Below are 12,358 nucleotides of genomic sequence, written 5' to 3'. Positions count from 1 at the left end.
GCTGAACAAGATACTCCTGACACAAAATATTAGATTTTAAATATTAGTACATTTATTTTTGTAATGACAACCAACCAAAACACTTCAATATCATTCCAATAATTGAGTAATGAAACTTTTTTATAAACAGTGAAATGAACAATTTACTTAATTTACAAGCTTTACCTAACATTATATCTGAAGCTTTGTGTTAGGACAAGTGAATCGATGTCCCGGAACGAGCCCTCATAAAACTGTTAGCATTTGAGAATAGAGAAAGAGACCTTTTTGATGTTAGGGGTTCAAGCCCGAAATGCTGAAACCCTATTGTAATTGTAAAGATTTTATTAGGGGTTCAAGCCCGAAAAGCTGAAACCCTAATGTAATTGTAAGGATTTTTATTAGGGGTTCAAGCCTGAAATGCTGAAACCCTATTGTAATTGTAAAGATTTTTATTAGGGGTTCAAGCCCAAAGAGCTGAAACCCTATTGTAATTGTATGGATTTTTAGGGGTTCAAGCCCGAAGGGCTGAAACCATATTGTAATTGTAATAATTTTTTATTTTTAGAATTAGGGGTTCAAGCCCGAAGGGCTGAAACCCTACTGTAATTGTAAGGATTTTTATTATTATTATTTAAAAAAACAACAACATTATTCTGCCCTAAAAATGATCGAGCAGACCAAACCGTAAGGCCTAGAGAGCTGAAACTTTGAGGGAAGGTAGTACCCCAGAGTACTACAGCGTCATCACGTTTTGGTCCAATCACCCAGATGGTGGCGCTATGTTGAGCATGTTTTAAAAAATGGCCATAACTTTTGAACCATTTGTCACGGACTGTATTATGTCTATGGAATCCTTGGGACCAGACAAACAAAACCTATATTTCTGATTTCATTTCTGATTTCATTTCATTTCATTTTTGGTAAAAAATTTCCGCCATCTTCGATTTTTTTGTAAAACCTATTTTTGCAAACTAGTCTTAGGTTTTTGTCCGATCAGGACCAAATCTGTGACAAAGGAATCTATGGAGTCTCATGATCAAAAGTTAGTACAAATTTTTTTTACCTTTCAACTTGAGGTAGGTATGCAAAAACACAGGAAGTAGTAGTGGCCACTTTTACGTGAATGGCTAACTCTTGAAGGAAATAAGATATCTTCACCAAATTTGGCATGCTTATGTTTGAGGACAATTTTTGGTCGCCCAGAAAAGTTGGTGCAGTTTTGCCACATGGTGGCACTATAACACAGAAAAAAACTTTAAATTGTCTGCAACTATGGAACCATTGATCTGATTGACTTCAAAATATGCATACAGTGTCTTTGTCTCAGTTGCCATTAGTGTCTATGGGCACATTAACATATGTTGGAAAACATGGCCGCCATTGGCCAATCAAATTTCAGTAGCTACTAGATAAGGTTACCAATGGCTGATCGGAACGAAACTTGGTGGGCCTATTTGATTTTTGGTCTAAGAGATTTATGCAAAGTTTTAAAGAAATCGGCCACTAGTTGGCGCGATCATGATTTTTGTTGTTGTTAATGGTTGTGTATAATGCAGTGTTTTGAACAAACATAACTAATATATATCAAATGATAGGCCTTCTCATTCTAAACATTTTTCCCTAAGAACCATTGGTGTATGTCAGATAATTTTAAAAACCTAATTTTGCGAACTATTCATAGGTTCTTTTGGACAAGTGAAATAAAACTATTGCAGGACAATACTTTGGATGTGTTAGATCAAGAGTTATCAAAAAAAGTTGAACTTTTGATTTACCCTCGCAAGAGCATAACAAAAGGTTATAACTCTTGGACGGAATGAGAAATTTTCAACAACCTTGGTAAACTTATGTAGGATCTCAATCTGAGCGCACTTGTCAAAAATGGAGTAGTTTGGCCACTTGATGGCACTATAATAGTAAAAGAAAACTTGAAAATAGCTTTATAAATGGTGTGTAAATGACTGAATATCTAACAACATGTAAGTTTTATACTAATTCTGGCCTGAAGACATCTACATGCCAATATTCAGTTATAGTCATAGCGCCACCTGCTGGCAACAGGAAATTACATGTTTTACATCATGATACACTCCTAATAAGAAATGCGAAAAATTGCTTAAAAAAGTAACGGAATGCCCCTGGCAGAGCAGACCCAACGTGCATCCCAGTGCGAGGGCCCTTTCATTGCTGCTTGCAGCTTTAATTATTATTATTATTATTATTATTATTATTATTTTCATGCATTTGTGTGATTTTAAGGGCCTAAACTTACCCGAAAAATCACAAAACTTGGCAAATGCGTCAGAACCGGTGAAAATTTAATAGTTCCGTAGGGCATGGGCATGGGCGTGGTCGAGGGGCTCCATAGTGCCCCTGAATGTAAGCAATGGTCAGGATGAAGTTGCTCCGATGTGCACGAGATTTACCATAGTCATTGCTCTCATCAAGTGTGACAAAGCGCTACATTTCACCTACATGTATGAAATTTGGTAAACCTGTGTAAGATGCCAATACGTACGAAAAGGTCTCTTGAATCCATATGCTAAAATCAACAGGAAGTCAGCCATTTTGATTTTTTCTGAAATTTTTGCTCAATTTTTTGCCATTTCCAGGCCTCGTACTTTAACGTACTCCTCCTACAGCTTTCATCAGATCAACATCATATTTGGTCAGTCTCATCTAAAGGCATTGCCGATGCTAAATTGCGAAGCTTTTGAGGTTTCACTCTATGGTGTGCAGTGGCGCTCTCACAAATGTTGATGTTTTGCCACGAAAAAGGAAGTTGTTATAACTCAAACACAGAATGTCCAATCTGCTGAAACTTCACTTGTTTGATAAAGGTCCTGACTGGAAGACATCTACATGCCAAGATTCAGTAATAGTCATAGCGCCACCTTCTGGCAAGAGAAAATGATACATTTGACATCGTGATACACTCCAAACAACATGTAAGTGCTAAAAAGTGCTAAAAAAATTGAAATGGCATTCCCCTGGCAGGGTAGCCCCAACGTGCACCCGGGTGCGAGGGCCCTTTCATCACTGCTTGCAGCTTTAATTATTTTTATATTTTATTTTTTTCATGCATTCGTGTGATTTTAAGGGCCTACACATACACGAAAACTCATGAAACTTGGCAGACCCATCAGAACCGGTAAAAATTTAATATTTATGTAGGGCATGGGCATGGGCATGGTCGAGGAGTTCCATAGCGCCCCTGAATGCAGGCAATGGTCGGGATGAAGTTGCTCCGATGTGCACGAGATTTACCATAGTCATTGCTCTCATCAAGTGTGACAAAGTTCACATGGTTGTATCTGACTCCGCCCAACAGGAAGTCGGCCATGTTGGATAAAATGTTGGATTTTCAAAGGTTCCCACGGTGTTTTGAGAGACTTCAGATGGTTAAAAATCCATGGAACTTTACATATGCATTTATCTTACGACATTAATTGATGGGATGCTGCATTTTATCATAGTTGTGCCTCATCGGCTCCATAGCGCCCCCTACATTTTAAATGCACATTTGACACCTTTGGAATGCTCAAAAACTCAGAATATTTGGCACACTTATTAAAGTATGGCAAAATTATACATTTATATGGTCATTTAACTTAGGTGTGGCAAAATGGCTCGATAGCGCCACCTACAAAAGTTTACTGATGTGCGCCTCACGCTACATTTCACCTACATGTACGAAATTTGGTAAACATGTGTAAGATGCCAATACGTACAAAAACCTCTCTTGAACCCATGCCCTAAACTCAGTCAGCCATTTTTATTTTTCTCTTAAATTTGTGCTCCATTTTTTTTTTCCATTTCCAGACCTCGTATTTTAACGAACTCCTCCTAGAGATTTCAGCAGATTGGCATCATATTTGGTCAGTCTCATCTAAAGGCATTGACGATGCTAAACTGCGAAGGTTTTGAGATTTCGCTGCACGACGTGGGCGTGGCGGTCTCACAAATTTCGATGTTTCGCCGTGAAAAAGGAAGTTGTTATAACTCAAACATAGAATATCCAATCTGCTCCAAACTTCACATGTTTGATAAAAGTCCTGGCCTGAAGACATCTACTAGCCAATGTTCAGTTATAGTCAAAGCGCCACCTACTGCCAACAGGAAGTGACATGATTTACACTAAGTCAGACACTATGTTCAATCTGCACCTAACGTGACATGTTTTGTACAAAATCTGGCCTGAGGCTACATACATGCCAATATTCAATTATAGTCATAACGCCACCTGCTGCCAACATGAACTGGCATGTTTTACACTAACTCAGACATTATGTTCAATCTTCACCAAACTTCACATATTTGATACGAATCCTGCCCTGAAGACATCTACATACCAATATTCATTCATCATTATACCGCCACCTGCTGGCAACAGGAAGTGACATATTAAACACTAATGTATTCCTAGCATCATATAAAAATATGCCAGCAAATTCTAAACATGCTAGCAACATGCTAGAAATATGTTAGAACATGCTAGCAACACTTAGCTAAGTGCTAAAGCGTGCTATTACTGCTATTAAACAGGATGTTTTTATAACTCAAGCATACAATGTCCAATCTGCTCCAAACTTCACATGTTTGATAAAAGTCCCGGCCTGAAGACATCTACATGCCAATAATCACTTGTAGTCATAGTGCCACTTACTGGCAACAGGAAGTGTAATGTTTTACATTGTGATGCACTCCTAACAATATAACACTCCTAGCAAGTGGTAAATATGCTAGCAACATGCTAGAAACATGTTACAACATTCTAGCAACACATAGCTAAGTGCTAAAGTACAATATTAATGCAACAAGACAGGAAGTTGTTATAACTCAAACATACAATGTTCAATCTGCACCAAACTTCAAATATTTTGTACAAAACCTGTCCTGAGGCTACCTACATGCCAATATTCAGTTATAATCATAACGACACCTGCTGCCAACATGGACTGGCATGTTTTACACTAACTCAGACATACAATGTTCAATCTGCACCAAACTTCACGTTTTATATGAATCCAGGCCTGAAGATATACACATGCCAATATTCAGTTACAGTCATAGTGCCACGTACTGCCAACAGGAAATTTACATCGTGATACACTCCTACCAACATACAAGTGCTAAAAAAAAATGGAATAGCGTTCCCCTGGCAGAGCAGCCCCAGTGTGCTCCTGGGTGTGAGGGCCCATTCATCGCTGCTTGCAGTTTTAATATTTAGATCAAATTCTGCTGATTTGAGCTAAACCATTTTTCCTCCTCTCTGTGTCAGTGGGGACACCATCATTTCATACTCCTTTCTCTGACCGATTTTAGCATCTCCATGCAGCACAGCATACCATAGTGGACACTACACTAGGACAACATGCAGGAAAGTGCAGACAAAGCTTGACATGCTTTGCAGTTTATTGGAAATGTATTTATAAATCCATTGCTGTAAATAACTGCATTGCAAAAGTCAAAATCCATGAATATATATGATTGTGTATGAACATGTGTGAACACGGGTGGCTGTGGCTAAGGTGGTAGAACGGGTTGTCCACTAATCGTAGGGTTGGTGGTTTGATTCCCGGCTCACATGACTCCACATACCGAAGTGTCCTTGGGCAAGACACTGAACCCCAAGTTGCTCCCGATGGCAAGGTAGCTCTGCTACCATTGGTGTGTGAGTGTGTGTGTGAATGGGTGAATGAGACACAGTGTAAAGCGCCTTGGATAAAAGTGCTATATAAGTGCAGACCATTTGACCATTTACATGTGTTTTAAGTTGAATATATTATTTATTAATGTATATTTAAGTGCAGGGCTGCATAAGAATTGTAAACATTACGATTAATTTAATTTCACTTAATTATATTTTACATTTCACTTATTTGCAATGGATTTTCTAACACAACACACTTATCATCATCCTGCTGCTAGTCCATTAACCCATTGTGCAGAGTTGACAATCACTGATCCTGTCTCTTGTCCTATCTGAAAGTCATAAAGATGACTTTAGTGATTGCCCTTGACGAACTTACAAGTTTAAGAACATAAAAATAATTTTTTTAAAAAATTATTAATTAAAAACAACAGCAACATGTTCTTCAACCATGGTATGTTAACAAGGCAAGTAATGCTAATTGACCACACTGATACTCAAATATTAGTGGATTTTATTACTTTTAAAAACAACATTGATGTAACTATATATACATACTACATATGCATGTTGGTGTGTTATATAAATATTTTAAATCAATGTATTTATTGACTAGTTACGAATAATAGCAGTTCTGTCTCTATAATTCTATGGATTCAAATTGCCTGCAAATAGCTTCCTGGAACTATCTAAGTCATGTGATGATCAAGCGTTTTGAACTTCCACTGGTGCAACTCTCTTTCTCTGAAGGGCTCTGGATGATGTCACCAAATATGATGTCGATCCGATGAAATCTCTAGGAGGAGTTTGTTAAAGTACGAGGCCTGGAAATAGCAAAATCTGAACAAAAATTCAAGAGATAAATCAAAATGGCTGACTTCCTGTTGAGTTTAGGGCATTGGTACAAAAGACTTTTTTGTACGAATTGGCATGTTCCACATATGTACTGAATTTCGTACATGTAGGTGTAACATAACGCGAGGCGCACATCATTGAAATTTTGTAGGTGTCTCTATCGAGCAGTTTTGTCACACTCAATTCTGGAACCTCTATAACATGTAAATTTTCACCACTTCTGACGCATGTGCAAAGTTTCAGAATTTTCAGGTATCAGTCCCTCAAAAATGCGATTCATTTGGGAGAAGAAGAAGAAGAAGTAGAAGAAGAAGAAATGGAGCAGATCCAATAGGGCCTCACACCATCAGTGCTTGGGCCCTAATAATGATGAAAGGAACAGATCCAACAGTGCTCGGGCCCTAATAATAATGATAATAATAATAATAGCTACAAGCAACAATTATCGGGGTTCAAGCCGCTTAGGTCCCTTAAAGATGTTAAAAGATATTACTTAATATTCCTATAAGCACCTAAATCAAAGAAAAACCAAGCTAATTTTAAGAAATATCGGCCTTCACTAAGCTTGTTTAATAGCTGCTGAACATTCGTATATGCTGATTGGACCTTGGACAAGGACAATTCTTGCAAGATTAATTTTTTAAATCTATTGGACCAATGGTTCCACATTTACTCCCAATTTCATATTTTGTTCTGTTGTAGTGCCACTAACTGGTCACAATCAGTATTTTTTTTTTTTTTTTTTAGAATTGTCCTCAGATTAAACCCATACATAAGTATCCCAAGTTTGGTGAAAATATCTCATTCTGTTCAAGAATTATAGCCACTTAAGTACAAGTGAATTATTACAGTTGAGCAAAAATTAGATTTCTGAAATAATCTCAAATATTTAATGAACAATTTGACAGCAGTGATCCTAGAGGCAAAGTTGTTCAGAATAAGATCTAATGGATGATATAAAGAATATGAGTATTGTCACATCCCGAGACGTAATGAAGTTGAATATGGAAGCAGGTGCAGGTAAAGTCATTAATTACAGGAGGCAGGCAGACAAATCCAAAACGTGAAACAGATGTGTAGCCAAAAACAGGCAGTGGGTTGGGCGATCGGCAAACAGGCATATACAGGGCTAGGCAGGAATCGAAGTCGCGGTCACAGAAAACGGGGTCAAAACATAAAACAAGAAACCTGAACCTATGACTGGGAACTGTAAGCAGAAAACACAGCGTGGTCACGTGAACTAATCTAACGTTAAACTAAGTAAATCTATCGAGGTACGTAACATTAACTAACTACTATTTAACTATAATACTCCGCGAGGTGTACAGGGAAGCGAGAGGTATTTATCACAAACATAATCAGCGTTAAGTGCTGACAGCTGGAAACAATTTAGACACACCCTCGAACAACCAGTGACAAAACGGGGAGGAGACACAACAGAAACAAAACAAACGCACTATTATCTTACTTAATCTGAGTAAGATAATAATGTGATTAAGGTGTTTACATGAGTCACTTTTAGAATACTCCTGTCATGTTCCCGTTTTACATGTTTTAGAACATAATTAGATTAACAGCCCGTGTCATTACGTATCAACATACAGTTCGTCTTCGTTATGGTAAAGTACACAGTTTTGGGTGTTTTTATTTATTTTTTTTTACGAACGCTTTAAGTGCAGTTAATTATTTGTCATGCTATACGTGCTAATAGACAACTGCTTGAAGCGGTGGGTGTGTCCAAATTCGCGTAGTTTCCGTCTATATAGTAGCCGAGATACATGTATTTTTCCCCACTACAGGCCTATAGTAGGAAAGTATGCGATTTGGGACACAGCCGAACTCTCTTGTTCGCCGTAAAACGTAAAACTGCCGTGTGTGATCGTGTCCTGTCGCAAAATGCGGTGAAAACTCTCACACAACGCTCATAATGTGATTAAGGTGTTTACATGTCACTACTACACGTCCATAATGCGACTAAAATAGGAGTACTCCACCTGTCTTAATTAGATTATTGCTTACTTCGATTATGACCTTAATTACATTAAGGTAAGTAAAAATTGCTGTTTACATGGTAGTTTCTTAATTAGAGTATGGTCTTAGTTGGATTAAGAGTGGATTATTGTTGTCCATGTAAACGCAGCTAATGTCACAGTTGTCAACATTTGAAGAGCATGCACTCACTGAGCACTCGCGCACCTGGCTCGTGTATGCTCGCGCCCTCCTGCACTCCAAGCGCACTGCAGGCTGCAGCTCTGACTAAAGGGGAGATTGTGACATGTATATCTGAAACATTGAATGATATTCAATCATTTACACAGCCATTTTAATTTTTTTTTTACTATTATAAGGTCACAAAGTGGGTAAACTTGTCCATTTTTGACAAGTGCCCTCAGACTGAGACCCTACATTAGTTTACCAAGTTTCTCATTCTGTTCAAGCGTTATAGCCATTTAAGTAAAAGTGGCCATGCCCACTTCAAACCTTTTTATGTGCCCTTATGAGGGTAAACTATTGTTATTTAATAGTTATTTGGATAACTGTTGATCTAACACATCCAAAGTATTGTCCTGCAATAGTTTTATTTCACTTGAGTAAAAAAACCTATGACTAGTTCCCAAAAGTAGGTTTTTAACATTACCTGAAATATTTACTGAATGGTTTGACAGACACTAATGGTTCTTGAGGCAAATATGTTTAAAATGAGAAGGCCTATCATTTGGTATATATTAGTTATGTTTGTTCAAAACACTGCATTATACACAACCGTTAACACTGACAAAAACATGATAGCGCCACCTAGTGGCCGATTTCTTTAAAACGTTGCACTAACCTCTTAGACCAAGAGTCAAATAGGTCCACCAAGTTTCGTTCTGATCAGCCACTCGTAACCTTGTCTAACTACTGAAATTTGATTGGCTGATGGCCGCCATGTTTTTCAACATATGTCAATGTGCTCATAGACAGTGATGGCAACTGAGACAAAGACACTGTATGCATATTTTGAAGTCAATCGGATGAACGGTTCCATAGTTACAGCCAATTTCAAGATTTTTTGGCAAAACTGCGCCAACTTTTCTGGGCGACCATAGATTGTCCTCAAACATAAGCATGCCAAATTTGGTGAAGATATCTTATTTTGTGAAAAAAGTGGCCATGCCTCCTGTGTTTTCGCATACCGTAGCCACCTCAATTCGAAATGAACCTGTCAATAGAATTGTGCCAGGAGGCACTTTTTAATCCACTATAAAATAAATGCTTCAAATTGGTAGACAATCAAACTGACTTAGATCAGTTCATAGGGACCTACCCTATTGTCACAATAAAGATCAGTTGACTTTACTGTAGAATTTTAAAGTAATTGCTTTTCAAATTCACTGGATCTGTCAATATAATTGTGCCAGGAGGGACTTTTTAATCCATTATAAAATAGACATTTAAAATTGTTACATCATCAAACCCTCTGAAATCAGTTCACAGGGATCTACTATATGCTTACAATAAAGAACAATTAATTTTACTGTAGAATTGTCAAGTAATTGCAATTTAAAATCATTGGATCTGCCAATATGTTTGAACCAGGAGGCACTTTTTAATCCATTATAAAATGGACATTTCAAATTGGTAGACAATCAAACTGGCTTAGATCAGTTCATAAGGACATACTCTATAATCACAGAAAAGATCAATTGATTTTACTGTAGAATTTTAAAGTAATTGCTCTTCAAAATTACTGGATCTGTCAATATAATTGTGCGAGGTATTTATATATGTATTTTTTATACATATAAAAATATTTATTTATATATATGTATGTATAGTGTCCTCCACTATCAAAATCAACACAAAAATGGTTTATTGACCACAAAATCAAGGTGGCGCCATGGTCATCCCAGTCCCCTGACTTGAAACCCATAGAACTGAAGAAAATAGTCCACCTCAAATCCTTTGCCATGTATTCTCCAACCTCATCAGGCATTATAGAAGACTCAGAGCTGTTATCTTGGCAAAGGGATGTAGCAAAAAGTATTGACTAAAAGGGTGCCAATAATTCTTCCATCCATTCATCCATCCATCTTCTATACCGCTTAATCCTTTTCAGGGTCACGGGGAAACCTGGAGCCTATCCCAGGGAACATCGGGCACAAGGCGGGTTACACCCTGGACAGGGTGCCAATCCATCACAGGGCACACTCACATACACACTCACACACCCATTCATACACTACGGACACTTTGGACATGCCAATCAGCCTACCATGCATGTCTTTGGACTGGGGGAGGAAACCAGAGTACCCGGAGGAAACCCCCGCAGCACAGGGAGAACATGCAAACTCCACACACACACACAGGGCCACGGTGGGAATCGAACCCCCAACTCTGGAGGTGTGAGGCGAACATGCTCCAATAATTCTTGCACACCTATATTTAGCAAAGATTTTTTTTAGATAAACCTGCATTATGTTTGTAATTGTTTAATATCCATGAGAGCAGAGTATTTTTGTGAATTTTTTTAACAAAAGATCAAAAGGTTAAACAATAAAGATAATTTTTCACAGTCTTCTTTGCTCATATTTACCAAGGGTAAATATCAGTAACTCGACTCCACCTTTAGGATGATTTTCTTCATCTGCTAACGCGCTCCTCAAATCAGATTGTTTTCATCAAAAATCAAGTGTTTCCATCATCCTTGTTTACAAAAAAGGCAGCTAAAACTTCCTGAGTAGATAAAAACCTCCTGCTGGAAGGCAAGGTGGTAAATCAACACTATTTTTTCCAAATATTTTTTTTTCTTTTTTCTGCTTTCCATTTTCATGTCAAAACTTGCAGACGTTATGCTTTCATGCATTGCTAATTCTTACAGTAAAGAGTTTACAAGAAGTAAATAATTTTGTATAATATTATAAACAAAATATCCCTGCTTACTTTTCATATCATAAGGTATCATAAGAAAGCTTGTCTTCTGTACTTTCACATAGTTTTCTGTCTGTTTCTATCTTTCTGTCTTTAAGGAGTTAATGCGGAATTACGTCATGTGATTTGGACGCAGGGTGCGTCCATCGAGTTTAAAGAGTTAATAGCTGTGAATGACTATTCTTGGTTTGGCCCCTGGGTTTCACCTGTGAAGACTGCATTTGTTGTTAAAAATGATAAACTAACATGAAGACCAGAGAGCTGTCTATCGGAGAAAACCAAGACATGTTGAAGCTGAGAAAAGAGCAAAAATCTATCAGAGCCATTGCACAAGCATTGGACATAGTCAAAACAACAATTTGGAATGTCCTGAAAAAGAAAGAAAACACTGATGTACTAACAACCAGCCAACAGTTCCAGAGGAACAGGTTGGCCAAGGAAACAACAGCAGTTGATGACAAACATTGTGAGAACTGTGAAGAAAAACCTCAAAACAACAGTCAGTGACATCACCAACAATCTCTACAGGGCAGGGTGAAGGTATCACAATCCACCATTCAAAAAAGACCTTAAGTACAGAAATATAGATGTCATACCACAAGATGCAAACCACTCATCAGCAGTAAGAATCGGAAAGCCGGATTGGAATTCGCAAAGAAATACAAAGATGAGCCACAAAAGTTGTGGAACCAAGATTAACCTCTACCAAAGTGATGGAAAGGCCAAAGTGTAGTGAAAGAATGGATCTGCTCATTATCCAAAACATAGAAGCTTATCAATCAATAATGGTGGAGGTAGTGTCATGACTCAGGCTTGCATGGCTGCTTCTGGACCAGGCACACTAATCTTTATTGATGATTTAACTCATGATTGTAGCAGCAGAATGAATTCAGAAGTGTAAAGAAACAATCTGTCTGCCAAATTTAAAGAGAAATGTATCTAATCTAATTGGGAGGA

The sequence above is a fragment of the Ictalurus furcatus genome, chromosome 21 (genome assembly GCF_023375685.1).
Source record: "Ictalurus furcatus strain D&B chromosome 21, Billie_1.0, whole genome shotgun sequence".
In the NCBI taxonomy this organism is placed as follows: domain Eukaryota; kingdom Metazoa; phylum Chordata; class Actinopteri; order Siluriformes; family Ictaluridae; genus Ictalurus; species Ictalurus furcatus.
This window is presented reverse-complemented; position numbering follows the sequence as displayed.